The sequence below is a fragment of the Tympanuchus pallidicinctus genome, unplaced genomic scaffold, assembly GCF_026119805.1.
Source record: "Tympanuchus pallidicinctus isolate F22 unplaced genomic scaffold, pur_lepc_1.0 scaffold17, whole genome shotgun sequence".
NCBI lineage: Eukaryota > Metazoa > Chordata > Aves > Galliformes > Phasianidae > Tympanuchus > Tympanuchus pallidicinctus.
This window is the reverse complement of record NW_026294690.1, coordinates 17,849,590-17,873,854: the sequence shown is the minus strand read 5'-3', so window position 1 is coordinate 17,873,854 and position 24,265 is coordinate 17,849,590. Positions and strand designations below refer to the sequence as shown.

Sequence of the window (24,265 nt, the reverse complement as noted above, 5' to 3'; positions counted from 1 at the left end):
TGGTGCGGGAATGGCAGAAGGAGGGAGATCCCACCCCAAAGCTCATCTGCAAAGTGGGGATAACACTGAATGCTTCCAGTTCAAAAAGGTGAAGCAAGCTAAGATTTATTTATGTGACTAACTAGAAAAATGCTGGTAGATTCCTTTTTCTGTCATCTCCTACAGCCTGAGCAGCACCACAGCTTGTGATGGGCATGGTAATGTGCCAAAACTGGGGCACTGAATATTATTCATTGGTTATTATAGGGTTGGTTTGCACAGACCCCAGCTTCTCCCTTGGTGCCAGGCCCAGGCTCGGTGTCCCCACGAGGTGAGGTTGTGCCACCTCCAGCAGTAGGGCTGCTCAGCGCTGCGCCTGCTGTTGGAGCTCGTGGGGACATCACTGCCTGCTGAAGCCCAGTTAAGAAAGACTGCAAGGTGAATTTTTAAAGCATTTGTAGATTTTTCCTTTAATACACTGTTTCTTTTCCATCTATATGATATTTTCTTTATTTAATGCACTGCTGTTAAGCTTATTTCCATAAGATTAGACGCATAATGTCATTCTCATATTACAGAGGTTGGAAGAGACCTTTGATCATCTAATCCAACTGCAATGTACGGGTATGCAGGCACACTGGGGCTACAGAGCTGTGTGGTTATGGGTTTCTATGGTACTGCTGTGGGCAAGATGAGGCTTGAGGGGAGCTGCCCTGCTATATATTATGTATATATAACTTTGAGGTAGCACCCACCCTGATGTGCCAGCAGTGGAACAAAAGCAGCACACGCAGGAATGCAGCCTCTCTCCACCTGCCTGAAACCTTCCCCCGTATCTCCTGTGCTGCACCAAAACGGGGCTCAGTTTTATGGACAGCACCAGTAATCATCTTGTCTTCCCTTGCTTGACACAGAAAAAAAACGTTTTAACCCATCTGCCAAGCAACTGCTTCAAATTATATTTTGTGATAAAAGCAAATGAAGCGTAATTGAGAAGAGACAAGAGAAACTTGCCCTGAGAACAGAACGATAAGAAATGCGTTGTGACAACGGTGCAATGCATATTGTTGCTCTGCAGTGCACCAAACGTCCCCGCTGCCCCAGAGCTGTGACTGCTCTGTGGGGAGGGCAGCTGGCTGCTGTGGTGGTGAAGATGTCTTCCTCCTGTGTGAGGCTGCTCCTCTAAGCCTTACACGTGTGACTGGAAGATTCAGGCCAATCAGCTGTCAGGAATTAGGTAAAACAGGCACTGAGATGCTGCTGGAGATGCTGCTTAAAGAACAAAGGTCAGACAGAGATGCTTGGTGCAGGTATGCAGGCTGCCAAACCTGCAGCCTTTCCCAGGTGGGTCACTTGACCATGAAATTACCCATGAAAGGTGAATCTGTTGTTTACCATGCTAATTAGTAACCCAAGAATGTTGATTTAAAGGTTATTAGAAAGCACTGAGGAATGTGTGTCTGAATGGAAGAAAATTGAAGAAGTCATGGTGTTTTGTTTTGTTAGGTTAGTTAGTATAAAATTATTCCTAATATTTAAGATAATTTCTGAGATGTGCATTGAATTAACAAGGGACTTGAAGTTTTAATATAACTCAGTGTGAAAATAGCCTTCAGAATTTATTTTATTCAGAGATTTTTGCATCAAAGGTCTTATAGCTATTAATTTTCAAACCTCCAGGTTTTAATGGCAAAGTAAGAAATAATAGCTCTAAAGTTCCCTTGAAATACTTCATAAAGTTCTGCTCTTTAAAGAACTAAATGGCTTTCAAATGCCATCCACTGCTTCAAAGAACAGTATTCTTTGCAATATTTCTATACAATATTTCTATTCAGTTTTCTACACTGTGCACAGCTGACTCATTTCTGTAGCACAGAAACATCAGAAGATGGGCGATATGGAGGTATTGCCATACTCCAACAAAATGCTGGACTCAAACTCTGCCAAATACGTGACAGAGTAGAAGTTTAAATGCAATGCTAAGTTAATTTCATGTCACAGAAAGTTACTTTTCCAAGTAGACTTCCATATTCCATATTCTGTTGCTACCCAATATAATTATTCAAGCTACTCTTTGCCTTGTGAGCCAGACCTTGGGAGGATGAGCAGTGCAGCAGGTCAGTGGGCACATAGAGTTGCAAGAAAACTAGAAGAATTCTTCATCACTAAGGACCACAAGGGAGTGACTGAGTTTTAGCTGGTTATGTCTGTTGAGCAGAAAAGTTATCAATGAATGTAGGATAACTTAAGCAAGTAAGGGGTGCAAACTTGGTGCATCCCAAAGGGGTTCCGTAATGGTTACTGGGGAGAGAGAAGTTCCCTCTTGGATGCTACAAAAGAGATAAGAAGAGAAAAACACCTTTCTTTGCTCCTTCTTACCATCCCAGCACTCTAGCTCAACGTTTAACTCCCCAGCTCAACACTGTGGATGAGAGGCATGGCAGCACCTCGTGAAGGAGCAGCACGAGGACAAGCATCGCTCTGCACTGCAGGGAGGGACCTGCCTCCATCTCCCGCGGGTGAGTCGGCTGAAACAGCATCTCCCACTCTCACTGCAGAGTCTAAAAAACTAAAGCATAAAACTAAAGCATAATGAATCTCCTGCTTGGTGCAGGAAGCCAACATGGGCAAGCCAGGTTTCAGTTATGTGTGTGCCAAACAGCATTCAGGCACTGCCCGAGGAGGCAGAGGGCAGCGCTGAACTGCAGCTGGAACTGCAGCTCAAACCCCTCACAGGAGTGCTGCTAATTGTAGATTCAGGCATGCCAAGGATTAATTGCCAGCAGGTGTCAAAGATAAGAAATTTCTCTCTGATCTGGGCAGGGGGTAACTTTGTGTATTTTCTGCTTTTGTTCTGTTCTTACCATTGTTCATTAGAACATAAAATGAGCCCTTTATGTGAAGAAATTGGATAAATAATTTTGCTGTCGCTAGGAAAGAAAAAAAATAATTTGTCAGTGCAGGACTTCAAAGGGCAAAAATTGTTAATTAGGAAATTGCTGTTTGAAAAAATATGACTGTGGAGGCCAGGCAGTTCTTAACAACCTAGCCTGCAATTTTACAACCTGTCTACATTAATGGGCTGTACACAATATGCCCTAGCAATTTACTCGGGCTCCTCACCTACCTTCACTGTAGGAAAATGTGTGAATTTAGACAATAAGTAGAGCTGGTGATTGTCAAGACCCTCCCACTCATCATCAGTTCCTTGTCCATATGCTCAGGGGTTGACCTGGTGGCTGCCTTGCTTGCTCCAGCACTGAGCACAGATCCTGGCCTGGAAGCTGCATTCATGTCAGCTGGATGGAGCAGGAGCTCCTGCTGCCCTGGCTGCTCTTCATTGTGCCTGCGAAGGTAACCTTGACCCAATGCAGGTGCTAACTAGTTGTTTTAATTAGGGAACTGTTCCTTATGGACAGCAAATGGAGAGCAAAAAGAGCAAATGGAGAAAAATATCACTTAAAAAGTGATCCTCCCCAAGCCCTGTATATCTAAATTACCTTTTCAATGTTGTCTTTGTAGAGAATGCAAGGAGAATGGTTTCTGTAAGTGTTTGATATGGGCAGAGCATTTACTCCCCTTGGAAAGTGAGCAAGCTTGCTGGGGCACACTAGGAGCTCCCATGAAGAGAATTACTGCTAAGAAGCAGCACTGCATATATTCACACCTTAGTTTGCTCCCTGTCCAGGTGGGTAAATCCTGGTAGAGCTACCAATTAGCTAGTTCTAGGCACAAAGAAACTAAATGAGTAGGGCTGGTACTGGTTTGCACAATCAAACTCAACATCACAACAGGAAGAGCCAAGATAGAGAGGAAGAGCTCAAAATTCAATGACTCTTGCAGATTCTTAGGGCATGTACAACATACATCATTTCAATCAATATATGAGAAAGAAAAGCCCTGGCACCGCTTTAATGATGGCAAAGCATATGGAGCAGTCAGAAAAAATTAACTGCATGATAAGTGTGGAAGTTGGCAGATTGGAGTGTTCCAGTAGCTTCCTTACACGAGTCTGCAGTGCAATAGATGTTGTCACTAGGGGTGGTTTTCTGATATAAAAAAGTGTTGCTGGATACTTGGTGTAATAAAATAATATGGCCCCAGGAATTCAGCCGTCATCTTGAGCAGCAGCTGAGGCACCATCATTAACTCCTATACAGCGTTTAGGTTGGTGAAAATGGAAAATGAATTTTTTGGGTTCACTGAAACAAAACCCGAAAAACATTGCCTGTAGCCTTGCATGCCTTTGCAAGCATAAGGCTGCCAGCCCACACACCCCATAAAAAAGCCAACATTTTGTTTTAAATTAGCACCCAACTTCTTGCCAAAGGAAACAGAAGAAGCAAGCCAGCCATCTGAGTTTCTCTGCCTCTGATCTCCCAGTGAGCCACTTCAGCTAAGCACCAAAAGCAAATGCCTGTAAGGAAGGACGTTTATTCAGAGCAGAAGAAACATGCTTACAATGTGCTTACTATGTGCATCTGCTGAACAGTAAGTCTTGACCAACCACCCAACAAATGAGATCCCTGTACTTTTTGCATGTCTTCTGCTACAGAAAGTCTGTGTGTCTTTGAGCATTGTTTCTATTTTCTAAATCTATCAAATGCTGTGCCTTGTGGCATTCCCCAGTTTCCCTTTTCTCCATAACTGTCACCAGGAGCGCTTGTGTTAAGTTACTAGCAATGAGTCCGTTGTGTCTGAGATGTCAAGGAGTGATCTTCATTTTTTTACATATACTAAAACAGTTTCTTAATGGCATTACAAAAATCTTTTCATTTTAATTTCAGCTTTAAAGTGATAGAGGATGAATTTCAGCTCAAGGCAACATTTTTCTTTATTTGTTCATTTGTTCCCGAAAAGAACAGTACTTAGAGTCACCCCCTTTGAGTGTGCTGAGCAAGATCTTTATCTCCTGAAACAGCAAAAATGTGCCTTTGGTCTTTGCTAAGTCTCTGTATCCATTCTGGACCATGTCAGTGTGTATCAATAATGTGAAGTAATAGCAAACGTGGCTGACTGAAGCGTAGAGAAAACTACAACGGGCATTTCTCATTTTGACAGTTGTCCTTGACATCGTGTTCATCAGTCTTCTCCAAGCCTGAGTAATTCCTCTAGTAGAAATCATGTAGAGCCTGCTTTCCTGAACAGCACAAGATCTAGGTTTCCATCTGCACAGGCTTATTTTCCTTCCTTTCAGTAAAAGGAATATGCACTCAAGCAGAATTTGAAGTCAGTGGCAGGAAATCAGGCAGCCAGACCACATGAAGATGACTGGGGGAACTATAAAGGTGCGAGCAACGGATAGAATAGTAATGAGGGAATTAGATAAAGGACAGGGAATATGTAGTGCCTTGAAGAGCAAAAGATAAGGAAGACAAAATGTCCAGCGAATGTCCCGGCAACAGTTTCCCAGCAACAATGAATTCTGCTTGCGATAGAACAGGCAGAGAAAAAGCTGGGGCTCCATGTCTTTCCAATCCCTGCCAAAACCACACGGCCAGTGGTACCACTGCATAATGTTCAGTACAATGGGTAAAACTCTCATAGGTATGCATGACTTTGATGCAGCAGCTACTGCCAAGAAAACTATACGGAGGGAGAAAAGTTGACAGACAGTGCTGATGATCTGTGCCACAGCTCTTTGAAGAGGTATCCGTCTGCTGTAACCATTAATTTGACTTCCAGTTTGGCTGGAGACGCTGACAAAGAAGCCACATCGTGAGATGGGTGGTTTGAGGGGTAGGTTTTCTGCACAGAAGTGGTGTTGGCCTCCTGCTTGACTGTTACCAAGAAACAGGAACGGGATGCCTTTTTGCCACGTGGATTGCTTCCTCAATCGTAATGGGGCCTTACAAGTTAAAGGAAATGGGAATTTCCTGTGGATGAGCATCTGTGGGGCAATAAAGAGTATCAGAAGAAGGCTCACGTGTTTTTTGGAGTGAAAGAGAAATGTGGTTCATGCAGGTACATTTAGGTGTTCTGCTGGTGTAAGGTGAGGATGCGGCAAGTGGTCCCAGACTAGGTGAGCTGCCCTGAGAAATGCTCCATTAGGTTATGCAGCTTTGACAGCAGCTCTGAAGGGAGATTAAAATGCCATCTCTCTGTCTTGCAGTGTATTTGAATGGAAGTTCACTGCCCTCCTGGGCACCCAGATTTGGTAACCAAACCCCAGAGGTGAGGAAGGACTCAGCAAGCAGACCCACGTGGGCAGTGCTGGAGGATTATGTGTAGGTAAAGCATGATGAGTAACAAAAAGATTGTAATTTAAAGCAGCAGAATTATGTTTTCCTTTGTTCTTATAACTATTTCAATTCCAAGTATGCAGATTTTTTTTTTCTTCTTCAAATCTGTAATCAGCAGTTGCCAGAAATGAGAAATGGATTGGTTTTTCAGCTCTGCTGTGCTCCAGGTCAGCTTGATAACATAGGAAATGGCAGACTAATGGCAGTTTAACACCAATTAACAGACCACTTTATAATAGATTAGCATTCTGAGTCTGTTGAATTGATAATTACAATAATTAACTCTGAGCTTGCATGCGCTTCTGAACAGAAATTTGGTACCTCTGTTTATGCTGAAGAAGCAAATGCACAGAGATGTGGATCGTGTCAAGTACTACAATCACTCATGATCGTAAGTTTATTAAATCTGGTCTTGCTCTTGAAATGCACTTTGCAGGTGACACCCTCCCAGGTGGAAGTGACCATAGAAATGACTATTTCAGTTTTAGCTAAGCACAGCTGTGAGCAGAACATGAGCTTTAACACGTTCCTGTCATTCAAATAAGCTGCAAAAGGCATTTGTTCTGCCTTTTGCAGCTTATTTGAATGAGAGGAGAGTTCTTCTCGTTATTGCCTTTGGATCCCTGCTTTCAAACCGATTTTCTACATATTCAGGTCATATCTTCAATGTTTGGTACTCGTAGCTGAAGTGAGATTTTTTAAATATGTGCTTTCCTTTTGGGAAACAAATGGTGAGAAGTGTTTTGCAAGAGGCAGCTCCGTTCTGATGCTGATGGGAGACATTTGAATAAGCCACAACTGCAGCTTGGTCATGTCCCCCGAGTTCCTCGGGAGAACCCCCGTTGCTCTTGCATCCCTGAAATCCAAGTGCTGCTGCCACAGTGGTTTTTTTTTTTATGTAGATGATTTGTGGGCAGCTGCTGGCAGCCCGATGTGACTGAGGTTACGTTTTCCCCGGGGTTAGGATGCAGAGCACAGAGAGGTCAGTAGGGCAGCAACTGGCTGGTTCTTGTGACAGGTAACCAGGTCTCTGGCCATGCTGTGTTGATGAGTTTTGTGGTCACAAGATCTCCTTTGTAGTTGTTGGGTTACTACTGACTTTGTACATCTCATTTAACTTCGCCAAGCTCTTCTCTTAAATACTGTGAAATCTCATGTTGCAGGGCCTCAAGTTGTGCCTGGGGGAGGTCAGGTTGCATATTAGAAGCTATCTGTTCTCTGAAAGTGCTGTCAGGCATTGGCATGAGCTGTGCAGGGAGTGACGGTGTCTCCATCCCTGGGGGTGTTCCAGAACCGTGGGGATGTGGCACTGAGGGCCACAGGCAGTGGGCATGGCAGGAGTGAGGTGGGCTTGGGGCCCTAGAGGTCTTTCCCAAACTTAATGAATCTATGATTCTGAGGGGAGCTTTATTTGTGGTCGTTTCTTAAATCTGCAGGTAGGGCTAACACAGCAGGGAGACTCTGCCAACACAGCTCACTTTTCAGCCCCGCACAGATTATCCAAATAAAGCACCTGATGCAGGCAGCACCAACCCTAGAGAGCAGCATCCCAAATCCTGCTCGCCCTGCTCTTTCCATCCGGGATAGTGAAGGAGCTACAGTCTGCATGGCCTGGAAGTGGGAAAACAGACTTAAGAGCAATTTGGATTTTTATACTACAAGTGTATTGTTTGGATGGTATGGATGGATTGCTTTTGTCATGCTGCACTGTACAGGGATAATTGGATGTGTGCAGGGCATGGTGACAAGCTGGGTGACAGTGGGTTTGTCAAGGAGCTAAACAAGGAGCCGGAAGGCATGGGCTGCTGCTAAAAGCTGTCAGCATCTCCCTTTACCCCAGCAGAGCTCACGTCCCCCGTTCTTGACATTTCAGACAATTGCACACGCAGTGCACATTGCTGTTCTCATCTTGTTTGAAAACAATCTACTGGAACAATAATGAGGCGAAATGATAAACATAAGTGGCATTAATGATACTGTGGTTGTAAACAGCAAAAGCCTTGACTTTTCCCAGTAATGGCTCACTGGGGTTTGAGCATTAGGAGGGACGATGCTGTGAGCTGCGCTGGTTGCAGAAATTGTTGCAGAGGAGAGCAGGTGGGCCTGACAAAGGAATTTGCCCATGGAATAAAGTCCACTGCTGTGCTGTAAGCTGGAGGTGGGCAGAAGCCTCCTCTGCAGGGCCTTGTGTTTCCAGATCACAAAAATGCTCAGGCTTTCTAAAACCTGCAGGTGGGAGTTTTTAAATCCACAAACACCTCTGGAAAAATGACTTGTTTGACCATCTTGGCAGAAAAAGGTTGGACTGGTGAGAAAGGTTGTGTGCTAATGGACTGAAGTAAAAGAGCAGTGACATGAATGTAGGGTGTCCTCGAAGAGCCCATGTCACAGGGCTGAAGGCAGTGGTGGGCTAAATCAGCTAGGAAAGGACCTGTTAGCAGAAAAGTGGGAGTAATTAGTAAAGTTGACAAGGGGTCCAAAATTCCTCAATCAAGGAGGGTTGCTGATCTGTAGGAAACCTCTGCCTTGTTCAGAAAATTATAGATTTGTTTTCCTTCAATGTTGGAACTGTTGTTTTAGCGTTACTAAAGAGCTACATTTTCTTTTTTCCCCTCTTCCTGCATATTGCGGGGCACTCGCTTTCGTCGCTCTTCAACATAAGGCAAACACTGCTCATCCACTTAAGATATAAATAAGTGCTGCCGTGCACCCTGTGGGTGTGGAACAGATGTTTGAGAGCACAGCTGTGTGGCACTCCCATTTTTAGTCCCACTCAGCTTTTTATTCCAATCTCTCTCCACGGTTGCATTAAAATCAGCCCTGTCCCCAGTGCATCCCCCAGCCCTCCTTTGCCCACCTGGGCCAGGTCCCCTGGTCAGGAGAAGTAGAGGCAGCAGAGCTCAGCTCTCACAAATGATCATGTACGTGTGCCATAGAGCAAATATTGCAGTGGTTCAACGTTTGCTTCCTGCTGAGTGCAAAAGGAGGATGGCTTTCAGGCCTTTCGGAGGGTCCTTCCTGTGATGGAGAGCCTGCAGGCAGGGCTGTGTTTTCAACAAATGTCTTCATCGTACTTAACATTCAGTAGAGTAAAAGGAGAATAATGAGCACTGCAGCTATCCCAGGTTAGTAATTACCACCGTCATTATTAATTTTCCAGAGCAATCCCATCAAATGAGTCATTATTATCTCAATTCCTTAGCCAGGACTGATTGATTCTTTCTCCCTGTTGTGCCTAATTTCATGTAATATCTGAGAATAATATAGGACCATGGAGTCAGTGTAATTCTAGCACAGAATAACTCTAAATAACCAAATCCATCGCCTACAGCATTTTTAGATCTGATGCTTTATACTACTTAATTGAAATAAATACCCTTGTTCAAAAAAGACTCATGTTACATTAAAGATGGTTATAATTACACTAGAGGAAGAAAAATGATACCAGAAGTGATCCATTTTAGAATATGTTCCATAAACATATCCGTCACCGTCCTTCGTCCAGACCTTCCCAATCAATGCCTTGTCTCCATCCAAAGCTGTGCTGAATTGAGGTGAGCCCATCCAGGAGCATCAGGCCCATATGGGGAACCTCGAATGCTCCAATGCAGCTCAGTTTTCAGCTCCTGCCACATCCCTCTCGCCATCACAGTCAACAGAATTCAGACTGATGATGAGGGTTTACATCGGCCTGGATCCAGTCCGAGTGTTCAAGTGTGACATCTGTGTTGGCTCCCACCAATGTGTTGCAGCAGCAGCATGGAATAATTCTGGAGTGGGGTGTTGATGATCTTCCTCGTTTCACAGTATTCATCGTAAGGTGCCACAGTGAGTAGAGATGGAAAAACTGTTTTATGGGAGAGAATATCTTCTCAGCATCTGGTCGCGTGGGTCTGTCTTGGATGAGATGCTGAATGTTTGCTGCAAGAAATGGTGGCATAGACAAGAAGGACACTGAGGTGCATGTTCAGAGAAGGGCAACAGCTGTGCAGGGTCTGGAGCACAGCAGCTGAGGGAGATGGGGTGCTTCAGTCTGGAGGAATTCAGAGGAGACCTCATTGCTCTCTAAAACTGTGGGGAGGTGGGGGTGAAGGGGGGCTGGCCTCTGTTCCTGGGTAACACCAATAGGATGAGCGGATGGCCTCCCCTTGCACCAGGGGCTCGTGTTGGATGTAGGAAGCATCTATTCTCCAAAAGTGATTTCAGTATCTTGGCTGTGGCACACTTGTGTATTTCTGTGGCTCGCTTCTTGAGGCAGTTCTCCATTAGTCCGTTACCGCTGAATTAATAAATATATATTAAGCATAACTATATAAAATTAAATAGAAATATATTAAAAATAAATTTTCATAGTGTGTGAAAGCAGAATTTCATTGTGCGCTTTGAACTTTTCTTAGCCTTGTATTTAAATCCAGCAGGAGTTTGTGCTGCAGGATGCACTCCTGCGCCGTCTGCTCAGAAATATTTGTGCTGTAAATTCCTGCTTTTTTTCTGACATTTCTCCCTTCCATATGGATGCAGCCAGCAAGAAGCAGCTCAGGTGATAGATTGACATGCTAATTTTTCTTAATTACAGTAAATAAGAGTATCCTGTTTATGTTGCTTATCACTCGAGACATGTTCTAGGTTTGGGAGGCTGAAGTGAAGGCAAAGCAAACCTGGAGTGAATCCCAGGGCCGCCCTGGGTACATGGAGTGCTCTGGGCAGTCATCTGGAGGTGAGCGTGAGCTGGGGAGGCTGTTCTGGCCAAGAATGGGAGCTGAGTTCTGCCTCAGTCCAAGTGTGTGAACAGTGCATCTGAAGTCAGAGAAGAGAAGGTCTGCAGAAAGGAAATGTTTGTAGGTACAGCAGGACAAGGGGTGGAGCAAAGTGGTCATTTAAAAAAAAGAGGAGTTGATATGCCCGGAAAATCTGAACGTAAGTTAGAGTAAATTCAACTAATATGTAAGAATATGGCCAATCTTGGAGATGATCTCCATGTTTTCATAATGAATGCTGCTTTATGACAGCTGCCATATGCTACCTCTGGTCCTGTTTAATATAAATCATAACAAGTGTATATCCTAAAATGCATTATTGTCTTTTTATGGCCACACAGGGCTGCTGTTCCTTCCAGTTGCGATTAATTTTTTTAATGGCTCCCCATAGAACCTGAAAAATAATTAAAACTGATGAATGCTCTGCAGTGACAGTGAAGGGATGAGCGCCGCGTCCCCGATCTGATCAAACCCGAATGTGGAGCGTTGGCACGGCCGTGTTGTGCTGTGCTCCCAGCCTCCTCCTGAGAGCAAACGGTGGCTCTGGGGAAGGTCGTAATGCAGAGCTGCCTTTGTTTTGCAGGGATGGTGCTGAGAGGATAGAATTGAAATCAGTTGAAGTAGCAATGCTTAGTTCTTAGCACAGCCTTTGTAACAAATTAACCCGACGTAGGCATGATTTCAAGATGGAGGGATCTATTGATTTATTTGTTTTACTGTTCTCACCACACCTGGCTTTGGGATTATATATATTCCACATAGTAAAACTGGCTGGACTACTTCAGACAAACCTTGCTGGCCAGGGCTGCCCCATGCCTGGTTAACTGTCTTAAGCATAATATCGTCCCTTCTGTGCCTTATTTTGATTCATTTCTGATATGAGTTTTGGCTGTTTAACTTAACTTGCTCTGCAAGGAAAAGCATAGGAAATGGCTTTTTACATTCTGAAGATATTAGAGTTTAAATAATTTAAAAATACGTGCATAAAAAAAGTCATTGAAGTCAATGCTATGATGCCTCTAGGTGGCCAGGTTGGTCTGTACTCCTTATTTAAGCAACAACAACAAACTAACTAAAGAAACCCGCACTGATAACCCTGAAGTTAACATTTTCTGTACTAGTTTTACAGTGGGCCTCCATCCTGTACAGTTATACAGTATCGTGAGCTAAAGTGAACCAAATCTAAACTGTTGTGGCATATAAAAACGGCAAACAAAGGAAGGCAGCTTTTTTCCCTAACCCCCCGAGATTTATTCTGACAGTTTGCAACTAGATGAAATGGATAATGGAAGTCCCTTGTCACAATAACTCAGTTTAAATGTATTGTCAGATTAATAGACTCAGTTATCCACTCTTCCAAGGAGAAAAACGACTTTTGGTTTCAAATCATGCCCTCTCTCGTAGCATCCAATCAAATTAACTGAGCAGTCCAAATTTAGACTCCCAGCAGAAGCCAGGCTCTTTAGGCATTGTGCCATAAAAATGAGTTTATTTCTGCTTTTAATGCTGGCCAAATGACTTCCATTAGCCACAGCAACACCTCTTGGTGGCCGTGCAGCTGGTAACCTCATCTCATGGAGCTGTGCAGTGTTCCCACACCTCCTGTCCTTCCCATCAGCTCTGTGAATGCCTGAGCTCTGACTGAACTGCTGCTTAATCAGGGGATAAAAGCTGCTCTTACAGGGCTGTAGGTCTGTATTTTCTGCTGCCTTAAAGTGATGTGGGGGAGCGGTGCAGTACAGCTGGTGGGAGGCTGGCTCGTGGAGCTGCTGCGGACGCCTTAAGGTGTTCTGTAGGATTTACCATGGCCGGTTCCCAAAAATGCCTACACACGGCTCTCCTTGTCACAGAATCATGAAGGTGGGAAAAGACCTCTAAGATCGAGTCCAACTGTCCTTCTGATCCAAGGGAGAACGTACTGGGTCTCATCCCTTCCCCAAATAACCCCATGCAATAATTTCCCCTTCTATCCAAGGCAGCTGATTTGCTCTATGCTGCACCAGGTAGGCAATGAAGGCAGCCCCTTGTGGGCTGCAGCCACAGCAGTGTGCTCTCCCTGCCCTCGGAGCTGTGGATCTGCAGCAGGTTGGTTAGGGTTTGGGGTGAACATATTCTATTCTGCACGCTGGCAGGAAATAAGTCAGAATTTTCAGCCCATCGCATGTGGTGTGTGTGGGAAGCAGTGCCATTTATCAGTGCGTCTGCAATGAATTCTCCTGGTTTACATCTGGAGAGAGGCAAACTGTTGGCTTTAATAGCTGCAAGCTCCTCTGATCTGCAGTCGCTGTCTGGGAGATCTTTTGATCTGACAAAGCGTTTGCGGAGCGCTGCACGGCTCCTTCGTCAGCATCTCGGGAGGAATCCTGCTGTCAGGCTGCAGACATAGGACAAGTGAATGGGCAGTTTTGAAGTCTAAACCTCTTCGAGCTGGAGATGCTCTTAGGCAGCAGTTTACCTGCTATTGCCTCTGGCTCTGCTCGCTGCCTCTTGTGAGTTAGTGCAATAGCTCACATTTCCTCTGCAGACAGTCACCAAGTTTACTTGCTAGAATCTCATCCTGTTCTCTTAATTAGGCATTTTCATGCAATGAACCATATGGAAGTCAATGAAAGAAGTGTTGATGTGCAGCGCGGATGGTGATTGATAAAGCTGGCAGATGGGTGGATGGATGGCTTTGAAGACTGGATTTTCAGTTAGATTTGTTTTGAAACCAAGTAAATAAGATGGATAGAACTCAGTGGCAGGGAGGATGTGCAGCAGGGCTCCTTCCCTGCACTGTCAACATTGTTCAGGTCAATGGCCCCCTTGAAAACAGTTTACATTTTTCAACTGCGTGGAATCCTTTGGGTTGAAAGGGACCTTTAAGCCCACTCAGTTTCAACCCCTGTAGTGGGCAGGATATCTCCCATAGATCATGCTATCTAGGGCCCCATCTGTGGCCTTGGGCATCTCGAGGGATGTGGCACCCACAGCTCTGGGCAGCAGTGCCATGGTCTCGCTGCTCTCTGAGCCAATGTATAATGTCACTGTTCATTTCCAGTTGTGTTTTCTTTTTCTTCATTTCCCATATCTCTTCTTTTTCTGCTTCTTCCAGAACTTGCATCTTCCATTTCATCTCTTCTTTGCACATCTCCGTTGTCTTCCCATTTTCCCCAGAACGCAGATAATAATCTCTCACTATTTGGGTCTTTTCCCAATGGAGTGACAGAGTTGTCATTGTGACAACTGTGGTCTGCGGTCTGAATTCCTGCATGCAATTCTGTACAGATTGATTTAGGAAAGCAACTAAAGGGCATGTGTTCAAAAACAGATTTGAGTGCTGTTCCATGCAGAGCTTCCAGTAGTCCTTCTCTGCTCTGTCATTCTGCAAAACTTCCCCAAGAATCAGTAATTCCCAGCAATACCTGGAAGCTTTCCCCGTGCAGCTGCTTGAGAACTGAGCATCGTGGCACAGACAGTGACAGCAACATTCGTGTGACCCTTCCCTGGCTGGCAAAACTGCTGAGCACAGCATAACCACAAGGCATGCTGGTTTTTACTTTAAACCGTAGCCATGAAACATAGGAGAAAAGCCCAATGAAGCTAAAGCTCTTGTCCTTTTATTTTTGCTCTTAACATGTTAAAATAATAGAAGCGCCCGCTGCCTGCTGGGCTCGTTAAATTAGTCTTTTTATTTTCATAAATCACTCTGGTAGAATCTGAATTATTTACTCAGCAAACTCGAGGCTGCGTTGATCTCCCCTCTCATTGCTCGGAGACCGTTTCTGCATTGGTTTTGGAGCAGTTTCCCTCCTGCCTTGTGCTGGGGCCGCCTGGGCAGGTCCCACCCCAGCGGCTGTGGGGTGGCTGCAAACTTCAAAAGCTGCCCAGAATGCTGGCCCTGTGCAGCCTCTGCTGCCGCTAAATTATGCATCCGCACACAGCAGATCAAACACCTCCATATCATGAGCTTGTGGGTCTTTGGCAAAGCAATAAGAACCTCAGCATTCCTTCCTCAGTAATACGTGGGGCGATTGCTCTGCGCGCTGGAGAGTGATGGTGTCGGGGCGTGGGGGTGTGCGTGTAATTTTCTTAAGCGAAGCACTTCAATCAAAGCTTCATTCTACTGTAAACCCAATTAGCTTCAGTCTCTGCCAAGTCAGCTCAGCTGTCTGCAGCAATGTATGTGCAGCTATGAATAATTGCTACACCCGGTTTTCTTTCCATCTAAGAAACGCCACGAGGCTTTTGCTACCACCAGGTAAACCTTCTGCACGTGTCTGAGGTTCCAGATGAAGACCTCTGCTCAGAAATGGTAAACGTGTTTGAACAGAGCTCTGTGTGTGCAGAGGCTCAATGAGAAGCATGCCCTTTCTTTGCCTTGGAGCAGAAGGTCCAGATCGTGGAGCAGATCTGGGTCTGAACCCAGATCCTGTACTCCTGAGAGCCGTCAGGGTGCTGCCGTTAGCTGTGCAGGAGCAGGGAGGAGCACTTCCATGGTGTCAACGTGCTGCTGCACAACGAGCCCGTTACTGCAGGAAAAACACCAGCAGGGTGTCCTCCTTGTCATGCAAGAGGAAAAGGTGGGAAATGAAACGCTGCTACGTGAGGAAAATGGGTCACCTACTTTGTGTGAGGAAGCACACAGGATGCTCGCAGTGTGTTTCAATGTGCAGTGCCTGGTTTGGAGCAGCTGGGATGTGGTTCTGTAGTTAGGATGATGCTGTGTGTGATCACCAGGCTTGTCAGTGGCCCTGCCTGGCAGTGGGATGGCAGGGAGCTGCTTCCAGGGCTTCTCCCTTCACTGAGATGGGCACTATGGGTCCTCTAGCTTTGGCCAGCTGGCAAATAGAGGACTGTCATGGTTTTATGATTATTTGATGTCGGCATTCCACATCATAACATCATGTGGTGCACTGGGAGGTAAAGAGTTAGTGCTCCAGTTCTGTGGACTGTTGATATTTCTGGGTTCCTGGTTGGACAGGGATGTATTTCCTAAGATGAACTGTGTTGATATATTCATCTGGCTTAAACAAGTCACGCCTCACCTACTTGCACTGGGTTCTGCCTTAAATATTTACTCTCCTTTCCCCCATGTAGATGCAATGTCCCCATTCTTCCCTCTCCATCTGTATATAAAGTTTGCTGGGGGTGGTGAATCACCTGCCTAACTCCAGCCTGGATTCCCCTTCTCATTTTTGAAATTGGATCGTGATTTCTTTTAGCATCCCTTGAGGACAGTCATATTCCAATGACAGTTTGAAGACTCTACGATTGTTTTCTTGCAAGGCATTTTATTTTACTTTTTATTTTCCTTCAAGCCCAAGGTTCAGAAAGCAGCACTATGCTCTGTGCTGCCTGTTGGCTATCAGCTGTACAACAAAGCTTTGGTGCTTCAGGGAAAAGGTGAGATGCTCTGCAAGATTTGAAAACGTCCCGATTTTTATTCCTGAAGAGTTAAATGACATGGATTTACACTGACACGCTCATATAGGCAGCTTTTTTTCCCCCCAGATATAGTGTTATATGAAGCAGCATGACATTATTTCGTTTGTCTTTTTTTAATACCCACCAAAGTAATATGTTTGCACGAAGATCGAAAGAATTAGATATGAAAATATTTGCAGTGCTACAGGGGAGGATGTGATTGTAACTGATTTTATTGCAGCAGGTACAGAAGTGAGAGCCTGGTGTGACACCTATGAACAGAGCTGCACAAAGCAGGAGTGGCAGTGTGGTTCCACAGCAGAATTCAGTGCCATGCTGCTCCTCACAGCTCCAGCTTCCCTTCTCCTGGCTGAGTGACGATGTGTCTGCTGTTCTCTGTACACAGTCATCTGTCAACAGCCGCTTTCTCAATTACTCCTGGTGTGTGTGTGGGGGTGGCGTGGAGGAGCAGATGATCCCTGATAATAGTACATTATCAACAGGGGGAGGTTTCATTTTCTCTAAATAGAAACCGTGTCTGCACAGTTGCAAGTCTCCCAGACGCTGTGAAATCTGGAGGGGAATTCAAGCCTTCATATTTTTTTTTTCTGTGGGATTGTCTAAAAGCACGTGTACATCTCATTTCTTCTGGAAAATGTAGTCTGTGCTGCTGCTGTAGTGTTGTCTGCCTGCAGACTCAGATACATTGGGCCCAAGAAAGGAAGACCCATGTGGTCCTCCAGCGAGTCCAAAAGTATCCAAATAGTGCAGAACCCCACACAGTGTGCAGAAATAGGGGACAGCCCTCAAACAAAAGCCATGGGAGGCGTTTCAGTTGATGGAGGACGTGTTCCAGGCAGGTCTTACTCAGTGGTTGTTACAAGTTAGGCTTTGGTAATGGCATCCCAGTAGAGGCAATTTATCCAGAAAGAGACTGGAGATGTATTAAGCTTGATGGTTGCTGTGTCTTAAAAAGTGTCATTACATTTTTCTGCTTGGTGTAGATGCAAGTTGTTTTGGCTGGAAGAGGAGGAGTGTCAGCAAGTGTCAGCCTTCCCCAGCCATCCATAGAGAGTGACAAAAATTGTTAGAGAGCAGTGTGGGGTGAAGCAGAAGAGTGGCCATGCTTCTCCTTACCTGCTTCATTAGTAACACTGGTACACTCCTTACCCAAGGACATTATCACAGATTGTGGTTTGTCCTGGGTGATTGTGCCGTTGACTAAAATGTCAGTGACAGTGCAGAAGGGAGGGAGGTTAGGGACAATTTCAGAGGCTGCTAATGAACTATGGACTTGCTCAGTTGACAGTCTTCAGAGAAAAGAAAAAGAAAGATTTTGTCTTTTTCAGTCTTTATACTTCCAGCAACATTGTTGTTATTGATTGGACGCAAGAGAAGTTTTACTCCCATTTATTTTAATTTCTGGATGATGGTGGAGCCTCTGTCTGCAAACTGCATCTGTGGCCAAGGGGAGGTGCTGCTCAGAGCTGCAGGAATCGCTGTGCAGAGGCAGTGCTCACCTGGGGGTGGCCCTGCTCCGGAAAGCCCAAGAGCAAAGCTCTGTCTTGCTGAGCATTTGCTTGAAGCCTTTCACTTATTTCCTGCTTTCATGTCACTGTTTAGGATGCGGGCCTGGCACTCAGCTCTTACAGCCCTATGCTTAGAGCTGAGCTCAAGCTGAGCTTTGTGATACCTGTGCTGAAAGGAGATGGGAAGCAGTGTGATGTACATGGCAACAGAAATCGGTGCACTTATCTCAGTGTTTGTAACAGGAGGGCTCTGCAACAGGAGCTATTTTAGAATATATATATGTGTGTATGTGTGTGTATATATATATATATACATATATATATATATATATCTTGCTTTAAGTGCAATTATGGAGATTCAGCTGAAGGTTTCGTATGAGCTCATTACAGCATGGCAGGTGCAACTGATCCTCCCAGCGAAGCACTGCAGTACGCTAAATGTGGAGAGGCTGCAGAGCTGCATGTCAGAGCTGGAGTATTCTGGGATGGGGGAGCAGATGGGCTCCCCTAAGGAATCCCAGGAACTCCCACAGATGGATTTAGCACCACAGTATATAGAATATTTTTGTTACTAGTCCAATGAAGGGCAGCGTTCTCATGCAGGGGAAGTGCAACACATGCAGTCAGACATTAGTGTAGAGGAGTTCTGGCAACTGGTTTGAAAACTGTAGCCCTAAGTGTGGATTTTTCAGTTCATTTGAAAGTTTAAGCATGTGCTGCAGTTTCTGTATTCACTGCAAATGCTATGGAGGGACTGTGCAGGATGCAAAGCCTCTGCATGCATCTCCAGACTTTGTCTGCAACACCCACAGTATTCCCGTGAGACACAGCTTAAAAATATTGCATCCTATAAATGGAAATATTGTGAGAGTGTGTGAGTCCTTGGGACTGCACCTGTCATACCAGTAGATTGGATGGGGCATTGAGTGGTGCAGGCCTGCCCTCCCAGCTGTGCCATCCCCAAGCCCTGCAGGGACGGAGGGATGGAGATGGGACAGCTGAGTTCAGCAGCTCTGCTCCCTGCTTAGAGCCAATTAATTGTGTGAATCCTATTTGTAGCTCGTGTTCCTCCTTATATAATCCTCATTTGTTTCAAATGAGCAGAGAGTGTGCCCCTGAGATTCTAAACATACTTTGTTATTAAAGTTTAACCAGAAATTGTTACCTGCAGAAGCTAAACTTAGACCTAATGTAAAGTCAGCTAAAGAGGTGCTGTTACATCTCCTACCAGGTGTTAAGTAACACAGCACCTTAAAGAGGGGCTGGGAAGGTGGCTGTGCAGCACTATGAACGTCAGTGGTAATGATCTATTCTATTTATTTCTGCAATGAGCAGAATCAGATTAAAATCCCAAACACAGCAGTTAATTGGGTGATTGCACAGCAACTGGCTCTTGGTTTTGTTCTCTGCTCCCCACGATGCTGTGTGCTGCTGGGGGCAGCTGGGAGCAGCACGTGGTGCATCCCGACACCAAGCAGTGCAGGGATGTGAGGGAAATGCAAGGGCCAGATGTATGGTATGGCCTTGTTGCACTGACATGCATTAGTACTCCTCTGCCACCCAAAATAACAGCAGCCTTGTGTTAACAAGGTGTTTAAAGGCTTGGAGTGGGATATTGGGCCCATCTGTGAGCTCTGCCGTTCCTCTCGCAGATTTGCAGTTCATCTTGCAAGGATATTCCCATGCAGCCTGAAACATGAGATTGGTTAAGGTGCTGAGGATGTTAATGAGCCAAAGTGAATAATGCTGGGCTCTTCTAATAGGTACGATGCTGGAGAGTGCAAGCACAGAAGGGCAGCCGTCCCTTTGCAGCTCAGGAGCAGCGACTTTCATCATCACTGTGGCTGTGGCGTGCCCCTCTGAAATCAATGAAAGCCAATCCTGCCTCGGTGTGATAGATTGCTTGGAGATCTCGGTGGGATTTTTCTCCAAAATGTGATGTGAATTGGATAGGGTGTTACAAATTACAATAGCCCTGGCCTCAGCAGGTGCTCGTATCCTTGTGTATTTCTGTGGCACCGTGAGAGCAATAGGAAGAGGTGATGGAAATGAGAAGGAGGGCTCTGTGGCGATGTTTGGAGTTGGGCTGGGGGGACCTGAGTGAGGTCTGGGAAGGAGCTTTGTTTGGGGAGGTTTTGGGGATCTGCCTTAGCAAGGCACTGCCCATTCTGCCTCTGGTCCTACATGAAGCTGGCTGGACGTGCACAGTTGCAAACTCCCTGCCACCACGAGCACAAATTGCTAAGATGACTCGAATTGCAGGAGTATTCTGGGAGACAAGATATGCTTTTCCTCTAAGGTATACCAGGATATTTGTCAGTTCCTCTCCATTAGAAAGCGAACAGATTCAGAGGTAAAGATGAAAAGCGAAAAGCCCACAAAGATCAGATGAGAGGATGGAAATTACTGCTCAGGTAACCCAGCTACCTCCACGCTGTCACCATGGAGATCTCCCCATCCCTGCTCCATGCATGCAAAGTGCTGAGAAACACTGCTTTCAATAATTGGCATCATATTTCTCTGGGTATATTAAGCTTGCCTTGGAATAAGGCTCATCGGGCTCCAAATGATTTTTGGATAACCAGCTGTAATAGATCGGATCAGATGGCTCAGCACTGTGGTTTCTGATGATGCGCTGTGTTTCCATGCACAGTGTTAGCACAGCTGGGGGGCACTGTGGGGCTGCTGGGTGGGCAGGGGTACAACGATCCGCTGCTCCTCTCTCTGCATTCTGTGTGGATTTCTGTGCTCTGATCTGGATTTTCCTGGATTTCAGACTGCAGAAAGGAAAAATACCATTGCAGTGCTGCTCAGCAGGCTGCTGCAGAACCAGCTGGAAATCTTATTGTGTTGTTTTTGTAGGTCAGTACGTATGGGCTCAAACAAATATTTTGCACGAGGTAGGAGATTAAGGTGTTCAGATTGCTGCTCTGATCTGCCTTCGGTGCCCCACGTGGCTGCCGTGGGTGAACCCAGCTGTGTGCTCCCCACTGCCCTGCTTACTGCAGCTCGGGGTCACAGCAGAACGCTGTCATTTTTCAGGTTGTGTCTTTTAAATGAATGGCACCGTTTGTGTTTTATGCTCTTGTATCCCTAAAACAATTTAGTCTGATGGTGATTATTAGCAGTCTCATTAAGAACAGTTTAACTAAAAATCGAGACGCAGAGACTTCATCAAAGCCACACAAATCCAGATAATGCTCAGTTTCTAATTCGACTTCTATGCTTAGGAATAAATCCGCAGAGCATCAATTACTGTATCTGCTGTAAAGCAATTACGGCCGGCCTCCCTGCTCCGCTTTACATTTAGCTTAATAATTACTTTCACTTTAAACTATGAGCTACGGATTTCACCGTGCCTCCAGAACGACACAAAGCAGACACCAACCAAAAGAAAAAAACACCCACAAAAGCAGGAGTTGCTTTCTTTTGTGATCAGGTTGATCAGACCGATGTATCATCGAGCGCAGCAGGTGGGCAGATTAACGTAGCGCTAATTCCTAGCGGTCATCACTGCAAGGAAATGTAATCTGCAGAGTTCGCGAGGATTGCGGTCGCACGCTGGCGAGGCTCATTTCTGAGAGAGCAAAAGCAGCACAACTTTAAGTGCTGGGATCCAGTGCGACTCAGAATGATGTCGACCTGCTGGCCATGCACAATAGCTGGGGTCTTGTGTTTAATTGGAAATTAGATTCTTATTGATCACGGCCTCTTAACGACTGCATCCGGAATCCACGCCTGTTCTCGGTTGTGTTTGAGGGAATGCAGTCTGAGTTAAACTCACTCACAGGTATTTTTGCAGCTGCTTGTCCCTGCGGGGTCTCTGTTAGTACACAGCACTAATGGAGTCATCTCTCATATTTGGATCAATTCAGAGGAATTCTGCTGAAATGTAACAAGTGATGCTGGTTTTATATGAAAATAAATTGTGGCAGTGGTGGCTGAGACCCAAAGTGAGGCAGAACTGAAGTTCTGATAGAGATATAAAAAAAAAAAAAATCAAAATAAATTCCTGCATTCAAATTCAGGGTCTGCGGTTTCATCATGTGGGCATTTGCCATTGTGTCTCAACTTGAGGTTAAGAAGGATGGACAGGAGCTTTGTGTCCAACAGAACTCCAAGGAGGAGTGAGAAAGAGGATGTTACCAGCACAGATAACCAAATTAACCAGGGAACTAACAGGCAAGTTACTACATCAGTATGCACAGTAATAAATGGCAATGAATCACTGGAGATCTGGTGCTTTAATGATGCTGTTATAAAAATGATGGCCCTGAACTCCTTCAGTCCACATATACTGAATGTTGGCTGGTGCTTATCAGTTTATATGCAAGAAAATTTATAGCATGCAACGTAAATGAAACAGTCCTTGGACAAGAAGAAATGGATTGCAGGTGCAAACAAGCATGAAATGAAAATCTACTAATGAGTTTCCATTAGCAGCTAAATATATAATCGAATAATTTTAGCCAACACAGAGCAATGAAAAAATCAATTTATTCATCATAAGTACTACTATATAGATTGATATGGATTCATGCTCTTGTATATCTAAAACTGGTTTTGTTAAGTGAAACTTGAGCTTTGGATTCAATTAAAACAGCTAAGAGCAGCAGAACACGAGCTGGCTTTTACTGAATATGAATGTAAACTATTTTCTTTGGAAACCCTGAATAACTCGTGACTCATTCTACCTTATGTTAATATGGAGTGTTTCTATATGAAAGCTGCAGACTAAAATATTTCAGAATGATGAACTAACATTGGCAAACCTGAATTTATGTACGGATGTTCATGAATGTAAGCAATAGTATCCTCAATTTTCTTATTTTTGCCTTAGGTAGCATCTAACCTGACTGTTGTCAGCTTAGACTGTAACAACTATGAGAAATATTGCTCTATTGCAGCTCACACACAGACAAACTGGGTTTCCAGGCATTGGAAGTGCTCACGAGGACCCTTTTTGTTCCTCATCTGTAGCAGAAGACACACTAGTAGAGAGATGCCAATTTAGTGAGGTGTGTGAGAATGGCAAAATGTTCACATTTTGAAATGTTAAAAAGCCCTCAGGGCCTTTTTATTTCCTCCCTGGAAGAGGAATTTAAAATGGGGTAGACTTGGAGATTGGCATTAATGTCAATATTTTAAGGCTCAGTAGTTTATGAATCAAAATATGCATATTATTTCCTAAACTTGAAGTCAAAGGAAACAATAATAATAGAGAAGGAGCAAACCAAAAGCTTTTACCAAGGTTTTGGATGAGATAACTAGTTTTGGTGAGTCGTTATTATTAGGTTTCAAGAACAGCATCCCTGATTGATGTGATGGGGATCTCAGATCAGAAACAGCTTCCACTTGGGACAGGTTGTAGTGGATGTTATTTCTCAGTGGATCTTACAAATGGAATTCAAAATTTATAAAAAATGCATCAGCTGAAAAACAAATGAACTCGCTTGGGCTTGTGATACTTCTAGAGAAGCTTTCAACAAATGCATGCATGTAGATCTCATTTTAGCATGACAATATATCCCATGTAACCATCTCTTTGAATATACCCCATCAAGCTTCAGCAAAAACTCTGCATGGAAACATGCAGACATTGCAGCACGAGTGGGAGGAGGTTGGTGCACGCCAAGCTGATGGCCGTGTCCATGCCTGCTGCTCAGCCATCAACTCCCAGCACCTCACTGAGTCCAACGGGCTGCAACCTGAACTCACACAGCACTTTGCATTTGATGGGCTCCCTAAAAGATTTACAAGTTTGTCAAACTGCAATGTCATCCACTTGCTGCTGAAGGCAGCTTCGTTTGTGCACAAGGCACAGAGCTCTGTGAGCAGCAGTTCAGCGCTGGGTGATGAGTAACGTGCTGGAGAGAGTCTGAAGGGGAACCTGGGCAGGTGCAACGTGGTGATCTGACCTGACATGATGTGGGAGGGCTGTGGGAGTTCTTGTAATCTGATTTCTGAAAAATACAACATGGCATCTCTCATGTATTCCATATTTCAGGTGCGGGTTTCTTCTGAAAGCAGATCCTTTAGCTTTAGGCACCTGTCAGATCCGAGGGCTGTAAGGCAGCAGGAGAAAAATCTTTTCACCCTTAAAAAAGAAAAAATGCATGGGAAGTGAGTAGCTGCTCCATTTCCAGTACTAGGAAACTTATTGCCTGTATCCTTTATTACAGCACTGCCTTAGAATACAGCTTCATCAGGAGATGCCAATGGTGTAAGAACGTGGAGCTGCAGTGGGTGCAATGCTGTGGGGCTACACTGTGACTCCATCATTGTCCCTACCCTCCATCACCACAGCAATTTCCTTTGCCTGCCCACAGATGCACACATCTGGCTGTAAAGG

The 24,265-nt window shown here is 44.9% G+C and overlaps 1 long non-coding RNA gene across 1 annotated transcript; it reads left to right on the top strand.

Annotated features, from left to right (window-relative positions):
* The first annotated feature begins 3,211 nt into the window (after positions 1-3,211).
* On the top strand, positions 3,212-24,265 carry LOC128078614 (uncharacterized). Its single transcript, XR_008205726.1, has 3 exons — positions 3,212-3,333; positions 6,092-6,210; positions 24,096-24,265. It is a non-coding gene; the product is annotated as an uncharacterized LOC128078614 (long non-coding RNA).